Source organism: Cebus imitator, unplaced genomic scaffold (assembly GCF_001604975.1).
Source record: "Cebus imitator isolate Cc_AM_T3 unplaced genomic scaffold, Cebus_imitator-1.0 Scaffold133, whole genome shotgun sequence".
In the NCBI taxonomy this organism is placed as follows: Eukaryota; Metazoa; Chordata; class Mammalia; order Primates; family Cebidae; genus Cebus; species Cebus imitator.
The window spans coordinates 1,467,026-1,476,771 of NW_016107448.1; the positions used below are offsets into that span (position 1 = coordinate 1,467,026).

General features: G+C 35.0%; 1 pseudogene; it reads left to right on the forward strand.

The window, feature by feature from the left end:
* Positions 1–2,978: 2,978 nt before the first annotated feature.
* Positions 2,979–8,044, forward strand: LOC108313106 (annotated as a pseudogene).
* Positions 8,045–9,746: the final 1,702 nt, after the last annotated feature.

Sequence of the window (9,746 nt, forward strand, 5' to 3'; positions counted from 1 at the left end):
AGTGATACAAAGCATATTGGTAAAATGGTAAGTTATATAATTAGTATATCAAGCAAGTTTATTTTACATTATAAATGTTAGCTATGATATTCCTTAATGGATAAATTATATTCATTTGTTATTTTAATTATATATGTTTCAAAATGTCCAAACTGCAACATGATAACACTTGTAATTCTTATATTGAACATGTATTTCCTAATAAAACTGAGATTACAAAAATTAAACATTAAAAACTTGCAATTTGTTCTCACACCAATTAATATTGAAATTCTATCTTCTCCTAAGGTAATTTTCTCAAAAGTTAGTTACATAATATATTAATTATTCATTGACTTTCATCATAATTCATATTAGGCTTGATTTACTAAGAGAAAAGTATAATTACATAAAAGGACACTGTGGCCTATTTTCCTATTTTAAGAAATATTGCTGTTTGAGGATAAACTACCAAACTGAATGTTTTTTGGTATGGAGTATAAAAAAGTTACTCTGATAAAATGATAATAATCTATTAGAATTAACTTCTAATAATCATTATATGTTTAGAAATATTTAATGCGAGTGATATTTGCATACATAAGACTTTGTTTTTGAGATAGTTTCATTCAATTGGTTTATAATCTCTAAATGTTAAATTCTCTATGAAGTTTAATCTGGTATATATCATATATACATATATAACTTTCTTATAATTAGCTGTCATTTCTGTAGAAAATATAAGTAAATAAAAATGTTAAGGTAGAACTAAGATTGTATTATCTTGCTACCAACTAACTTCGGGAATTGTTAGAGGCTTTGTCATTTTTCCATAGCACAGATTTTTATAAATTAAAGGAAAACTTAGATGAGACATGTATCTGTTGCCTTCATTATATTAGGTTAGAACTGACAGATCAGTGAAAGCCAGGGCTCTGCTTCTAGTATGAAGACATAAACACAGTATAATAATTCAGCCTGAAATCCATGTAGTGAGTTAATGCTTTATATTCAAGATTTTTGGTATTTTGCCAAGGGCAGATTGTTACTTTGGACAGAAAGAAGAGCCAAACATAGAGGAAAAGAGAAAACTCAGGATGTAGAAAGAAAAAACTAAAGTATTTGACAGTATTGATACTGCCTAAGATGAATATATTTGACAATATTTACATTCCCAAGAATGAAGCAAGCACTGAGCTTTGCAAAGGATATTGAAGACAGTAGATTCAAGAGGTCCTTCTAGAAAGAACTATGCAGGGGTGCATCGAGAGTGAGAATAAGAGTCTACTGCAAGCAATTAGCCATATCAATTGAGGACAGCAGGGAATGCTTGAAAGATATCTAGCAAAAACATTAATCTTCACTAAATCAGAATAAAAAATTTTCCTTCAATTACTAAGAACTATTGGCTGGGTACAATTTATCACACCTGTAATCCCAACACTGTGGGAGGCCAAAGCAGGAGAGTTTCTTGAGGCCAGGAGTTCAAGACCAGCCTGGGTAACACAGTGAGACCCCTGTCTGTACAAAAAATCATTTTAAAACATTTAGCTGGAAATAGTACTACATGCCTATAGTACTATTAGTTACTTAGGAAGGGATGGCTTGAGCCCAGGAGTCCAAGGCTTCATGAGCTATGGTAGCACCATTACACCCCAGCCTGGACAACAGAACCAGACCCTGTCTCTAATAACTGAATAAATAAAAATAAAATAAAACAAGAATTATACATTGACTATCAGAGTAGAATAAATTGTGACTCTGCTTACTTTGTGTATTTATTTTTATAATAATATATATTAAATTTTTGGGTTTCCCATAATAGAATGTGATATATTCACCATAAATCTGTTTGTTATCTATAAGAAATCATAATTTTTTAAATCCCTACAAGTATATTATATATAAGTAAGTGGGGAAAATTTATTACAAGTTCCAAAGTCAAGTGAGCCAAAACAAATAAGTAGCACCACTTACAAAATCCTGTCACTGCAGGATTTCTGTTTGGATCCCTTACAGTGCCTATTTAGAGACTATGATTGATTTTGGCAAAAGAAACACTATGCAAATAATAAATGAAAGTAGAAATGTGTATAGACACTGATAACAAAAATGTATAATTATACTCAATTCTAATTATTTCATTGGCTGCCCTTCAAAGTAATTGCATTTTTTTTTCTTCTTCCTATGGAGTCTCTACAAATTGATCTTACCAGTGACACCATATCACACACACAATAAAGGTCTATGAAAGAAAGTTTGAGGAATCTGCCTTCTTTGGTTATGAATTAGCTCTTTTCAAATAACTATTGACAACGCTATGAGATACAAATGGGCCACATGAATTGTCTTATGCCATATTAAGCAAATAATTCACTTATAGCCTTACTTAACTGTCTTTTCATTCTCTCATTAAACCTGATTGCTTGGTAATCAGCATTTCTGACATCTTCCTGAGAAGAAATAACATTGTATCAAGGAAAACACATGATGTACACTTATCTTTTAATGGGCTGATTTAATGTTCTGCTTTTATCTGATTGTAAAGAAGAAAATCAAGTCTAATGCTCTATTCTGGTAATCAATTTCCTATAAAAATTCTCACTTCAGTTAAGTTTCCACTCAGGCAAAGGTGAGTTAAAATCTTTGAAACACTATTCTTCTTCTTTCCTGACAAAAAGACACACAAAAGCTGAGTTCATCTTTCCTGCAGTTTTTGGAAAGAGAAACATTCTCTTTATGTATAATTAAAAGGGTTTCTAAAATAGCAAATAACCATAGAAGTTTTCACAGTTACTATTGTACTATTATGGCTGATATTCAATTTTTTAATTGAAATTATTCAAAAATTAAAAATAATTAATAGATAAATAAGAAAATATGGAAATGAAAGCTTGTAAATCGTCTAGGAAAAAATGATAGAAGACATTTCAGAATACAAGTTTCAATTTATTGCCTAAAGGGTAGGGAAAATTGAAATAGAAAAAAATTATAAAGTAATGAAACGTGGCAATGATATTTCAGAGGCACTGAATGTTCCACAACAAAGGGGACACCAAACTGATTTGAAGTTCTTTGAAGAAGACATGGTAAGTGTGTCCTCCCAAGATAACATGAAATTTATAAAGAGAAGAGGTAAAAGGGGTGATCCAGCAGGGAACAATGACTTAGGCACGTAAACATGCCCAATGTTGTGTTGGATTTGTAGAGAAAAATGAAATTTGTGGGGGAATTACAACAAAATTATCATTCATTATCTATTATTTACTATACTAGAACTTATTGATAAAATATGGGCGAAAGAAAAACAGCATTCACCATTTATTGTCCAGTAAGAGGAGAAAGCAAACAAATAACAGAAATTAACAGAAATAAACTCATGCTTAGAAATTAACACTGTCTATGAAATAAAGGAAGGCAGCGCCCTGGGCAAAAAGCAACTTATTTCAATTAGAGGACCATGGGATATTTTTTTCGAGAAATTGACTTTAAAGCCAAAACCTCATTGATTAGTATGAATTAGCTGGGAAAAAGAATATTGAAAATGAGCCAGGCATAGTAGGTACCTGTAATCCCAGCTACTCGGGAGGCTGAGGCAGGAGAATTGCTTGAACCTGGGAGGCAGAGGTTTCGGTGAGCTGAGATTGCGCCACTGCACTCTAGCCTGGGCAACAGACTAAGACTCCATCTCAAGAAAAACACACACACAAAAAAAAAAAAAAGAAAGGGAAAAAAAATTGAGAATGAAATAGACGGAGGTAAATAATGGAGAGGTGTACTTCCAGCAAAAAGAGATGAAAATGTAAAGGACTGAAGGAATTTTCCAGGAACCGCATAGCAAAGAGTTGAGGGTAAGACGTACTGGAGATTCAGAATGACTAGAAAGGCATCATGAGGGCATGGCCAAATTTCAAAATTAGTCTGAATGCAATGCAAAGCCTTGGAAAACGTGTAATCAGAGAAATAACATCACCTGATTTATATTTTAGGATTATTTTGGTTGTTATAAGAAGATTGGATTAGTTGGGAGAGAGAGTGAAAGCAATTATTACAGGAGATAAGAAATTAGAATGACTAAAAAGGAGCGTTTGGGTGGAAACTGAGATCACTTATAGAATTTAAGATATTACTTTAAAGACAAAATTAGCAGACTTTGGTGTACAATCACATGGGAAGGCTATAGCCTCTGCTTCATTCCTTGAGTAACTAGTGAATGGTAATGTCATTTAATGAAACAATGAGGAGTCGATGTGTTTGCAGAGATAAGACAGAATAATTTTAATTTTGGTAGAACTAACATGCTTAAGATATATTCAAGCCAAGAGAGATGAAAGGATAAAGGTCTAAAGGAAATTTTAGATGTATAGTAGATTGTTGCTTATAGGGTCTGAAACTCAAAGGTAACATCAGGACTGGTGATACTGATGATATACTTCCAGAAAATGTCAACATCAGAGTGGGGGCTGCCACCCCACTTTACGTTTTGCACTGCTCTAACAGAGGTTTTCCCTGAGGGCCCTGCCTCTGCAGCAAATTTCTGCCTGACTGACATCCAGGCATTTTCGTAAATCCTTGGAAATATAGGCAGAGGTTTCCAAACCTCAGTTCTTGACTTCTGTGCACTGCAGGCTCAACACCATGTGGAAGCTGCCAAGGCTTGAGGCTTGCACTCTCTGAAGCCACATCCAAGCTGTACCTTAGCCCCTTTTAGCCATGGCTGGAGCAGCTGGGACACAAGGCACCAAGTCCCTAGGCTGCCCACAGCACAGGAACCCTAGACCTGGTCCACAAAACTATTTTTTCCCCCTAGGCCTCTGGGCCTGCGATGGGAAGGGCTGCAGAAAAGTTCTCTGACATGCCCTGGAGACTTTCTTGCCACTGTCTTGGGGACTAATATTAGGCTTCTTGTTACTTATAAAAACACCTGCAGCAGGCTTGACTTTCTCCCCAGGAAATGGGATTTTCTTTTCTATGTCATTGTCAGCCTGCAAATTTTTCAAACTTTTATGCTCTGCTTCCTCTTGAACAATTTATCATTTAGATATTTCTTCGCCAGATAACCTAAATCATCTCTCTCTAGTTCAAAGTTCCACCGATTACTAGGCTAGGGGCATAATGCTACCAGTCTCTTTGCATAGCAAGAGTGAGCTTTACTCCATTTGCCAACAAGCTCTCCGTCTCCACCTGAGGCCACTTCAGTCTGAACTTTATTGTCTATGTCACTATCAGCATTTTGGTCAAAGCCATCCAACAAGTTTTTAGGAAATTCCAAACTTTGTCACCTCTTCCTGTCTTATGAGCCCTCCAAGATTCCAGGAAGTTCCAAACTTCCCCAAGTTTTATTGTTTTCTGAGCCTTCCAAACTGTTTCACCCTCTGCCTGTTACCCAGTTCCAAAGTTGCTTTCACATTATTGGGTATCTTTATAGGAGTGCCCCACTCTACCAGTACCAATTTCCTGTATTAGTCTGTTCTCACAGTTCTACATGCCTGGGGAGGCCTCACAATCATGGTGGAAGATAAGGAAAGAGCAAAGTGATGTCTTACATGGTGGAAGGCAAAAGGGCGTGTGCAGGGGAACTCCCCCTTACAAAACCATCAGATTTCATGAGACTTATTCATAATCTTGACAACAGCATGGGGAAGACCTACCCTTGTGATTCAATTACCTCCTTCTGGCCCTGCCCCTGACACGTGGGGATTACTATAATTTAAGCGAGATTTAGATGAGGACTCTATCAATTGCCATATAATTGTTCTTGAAAAATAAAAATATCTGCATTTCAGTAATAATAAAGAAAAATAAAGAATAAAAATCAATAAATACTTGCAATACAAGGATTTTATACTTTTTAATTCTTCTTATTTTACAGATAAGGAACTTGAACTACCAGAATAACAGCCTCTTATTAGGCCAGATTTTGCAAAAATAAAATAAAATTCTCAGTGGTATTCTAGTAAAAAATAAATTCTTTGAGTTTAATAAATATTAATAATAATGCTACCAAGAAGTTAGACTTTTCATTTACAAACTTAAAAAAATAACAACCATAACTTGTTGTTTTTAATGATAGTTAAAATAATGCTTAATTATTAAAATAAATGTTAATAACTGAGTTATCTGTCTCAGCCTATTTGGGCAGTTATAACACACTACAATAGAGTGGGGAATTTATAAACAATAGTAGTTTATTATTCACAGTTCTAGAGGCTGAGATGTTCAAGATAAAGGAACCAGCAGATTCAGCATCTGATGAGGGCTCACTCTCTGCTGCAAAGATGGGGCCTTCTTGCTTGTCCTCATATGGCAGAATGGCAAGACAGGTTTTTTGGGCCTGTATTATCTGGACGTTATTCCTATTCATGAGGGCTCCTCCCTCAGGACCTAATCACCTCCCAAGGTCTCTATCTTTTAATACCATCACCTGAGGGTTAGGTTTTAACATGAATTGTGGGCAGACAAATACATTCAGGTCATAGCACCATCTAAAGCATACTTAGAATTTTGATTTCAAAACTGGTCACTATAAAAAGCAATTATTTATTTACCTATTTGACTACAAAGTTTAAAAAGTATATATTTTTTACATGTAAGATAAAGTTCACAATGAGTTCTGATGACCTGGAATTTGCCAGTTCACTAGGAACGAATACTCACCTTGCCTCTGGTTTTCATTTATTTACAACAGAAATGCTGGGGATGAAACCTGATAACACTCTATGTACTGAAGCTTTTCAATAAATTATGTTTCAGTTTTAATAAGATCTGGCTCTTTGCTTTATTTTTCTGTTGTCTCTATGGTCAACCAGATTTTATTCTACATTTGAGGAGTTCTTAGGTAGACTTTCAACTATAAAATGTAATTTATAGAAAAGTACATGTTTGGTCTGCTGAAGCATGTATCATTGTTATGTATTACTTATCACTTAATAATTTAATGTTAAAGTACTCCTCATTAAAATTCCTATTTTCTAGCTTATACTTGGTAGTTATAAGAAAAAGAACAAGGAAATAAACCTATCAATATTAACGATAGAAGTAACACTGTTTCCACAAGAAGTTAATTCTTCATACATCAAGGAGATTGTATTACTGAAACAGAAAAGAAAGAAAAAGAAAGGGGAAGAGAAAGGACAAAAGAGACACCAGTGTGAAAAATATATATTTCTCAGAAAACTCTTTGTAGAGTCGCTTCCTTGTTGACCCTTTTTATGTTAAAAAAAAATTGAAATAATAATGAAAAACATGTGAAGTTCTCCTGAAACTATATGAGTGGGAAACATAGGTTAAACATGATTTCACAAAGGATCAAACGATTGCCTTTGAGACCTTGAAGGTGAAGGATGAGAAGAGCTTTAAAGAGACTGAAGTATAGATGAAAAACATACAGCAACTACAGGATGGCATAACCATTTCAAAAGGCAACATCATGATACACAGCCAAGAGAGGGAAGATCAAAACTGATATGTCCACAATGACAAAAAATTGGTCCTTGTACAACTGTGAAAACAAGCCCAGGCAGCATCCTATAACTTAGTCAAACTCACCCTGGAAAGTAACACCACCCTCAAGGCCCTGAGAAAGATGGTTGAAAAGGGTGAAAAGATCCTTAATCTTGCTGAAATACGTAGGAAATTTGAAACCAAAACAGAAAAAAATGCTGCGTTTTTGTCAGTATTGACGCCTAAGGAGCAGGAGGGGATTGAGAAGAATAATCCAGAAGAGCTTACTGAGGAGTTTGCCAAGGTGATGGTGGACCACACAGGGATGGAGAATTTCTGGAAATAGTATGACACAGTGAAAATGGAACAACTGATTCTCCAACACAGACAAGCCCGCCTGATAGAAATCAGTGGGAAGCTGTGGGAGATGCTGAAGCAGTACTAGAATGGCATCTCACTGAGTGACAAAGTGCTGAGCCAGATCATCCCGCTGCTCATAGTCATCCATGGACAAAACTTACCCCAGCCCTTGTCCACACCTATAGTCCATCCAGGTGACAAACTACATCCAACCACTTACCATGTCACTGAAGCAGCTCACATGATCTCTCACACCCTGTGACCTAAGGGAAAAATATTTTCAGCCCCCACAGATTTTTTTTAAGGGATCTAAGGAGTTTGCTATTGAAAATTTCCAATGGGGCAGGGGCGAAAGTCTGCTTGGTGGCTGGGAAACTTTGGGCGGTAGACACTTTTTCTTAATTTGAATTTAATTTCCTCACAATGTGTAAGAAAAATAAACACCTCATAAACATAAAATATTACATTCATGTAAGGTATAGATTATCATTTTTTTTTAAATTTTCTATTGATTGGAAAGATAAGAAAAAGACCTTTTAAAGGAAATTAATTAAAACTAAATTTGACTGACCTGCCTGCAAAATACTGTCATATTGATGCATGACTAGTCTGTTTATTTACCAACCTAAGAATTTTTCAGGCACATTGAGCAAAAATATTTTGTTTCAGGTAATATTGATATGAAACTAATTTTTTAAAATCATTGTTATAAATACAAGTTAATACAATTATTTTTATCTATATTTATTTTCAAAATTGTTTATGTCTTCAAATGTGGCTGTGCTGGGGTTGGGTAGATTCTAAAATGGCCTCAATAATTTCCACTCTATAGCATTGTCTAGAATTCATGCCTTTGTATAATCCCCTCCTCTTGATTATGACTTATTTCTAACTAACAGAATATGACAAAAGTGATGAGTTATTTCCATGATTAGGTTAGTACATGAAAATAAAACTTTCCTAGATTTCTCAATGTTCAGGTAAATAGTTCTATCCTCTATGACATGTTCACATATCATGAAAATTAGATCTATAGCAATTTGTCTAGTTAAGTGTTCTAATGTAAAAGAGTAATAGAACTTCTCTTATCTTTTTAGGGTGCTAAATGACTGTAGCTAGGTGTAGATTTCTTGCTTGAGTTCCTGAGGTGCCAAGAAAGACTGCAAAAGCTATAATTCAATGAATTTACATTTCAATTTGAAATAAGACCCAGAATCTTGGATCTTAGACCCATTTTTCTTCTTCACTCATTATGAGGTTAGATGTGGAGTTTAGGCTCTTCTTCCCTTAGAACAATTTGACTGGCTCTCAACTTGTAATTCTAGGAATAAGAACTAGGACACATGGGTGCCCACACTACCATTTACTGTGCAATACTTAACAAGAAATTTTCACTGATTTAGAACGCCTCATGTACATTTAGAATGAAATCAAGAAAAATGGCTATTAAAAACTCAACAATTACATAAGGCTGTAACTTTCATCTGGCTGGCATTCATTATTATTTTCCTTACTTGCACACTTCTGTCAGAGGTGTTTGAACCAGAGCAACACCATCTTGAATAGGAGCTAGGTAATAAAAAGCTGAGACCCGCTGAGCTACATTTCCAGTAGGTTAGGCATTCTTAGTCACAGGATGAGATAGGTGGTTGTTTCAAGATATAGACCCTCCTAATGAAACAGATTGTGGTTAAAAAAAAAAAGGTCAAAACCAAGATGATAATGAAAGTGAGCTCTGGTCATCCTCATTGCTCATTATAGACTAATTATAACACATTAGCATGCTAAAAGGTAATTCCACTAGCACTATGACAGTTTATGGATGCATGGCAGCATCCCAAAGTTACCCTACATGGTCTAAAAAGGGGAGGAACTCTCAGTTCCAGAAATTGCTCACCCCTTATTCCCAGAAAATTCATGAGTAATCCACCCCTTGTTTAGCATATAATCAAGAAATAACTAAA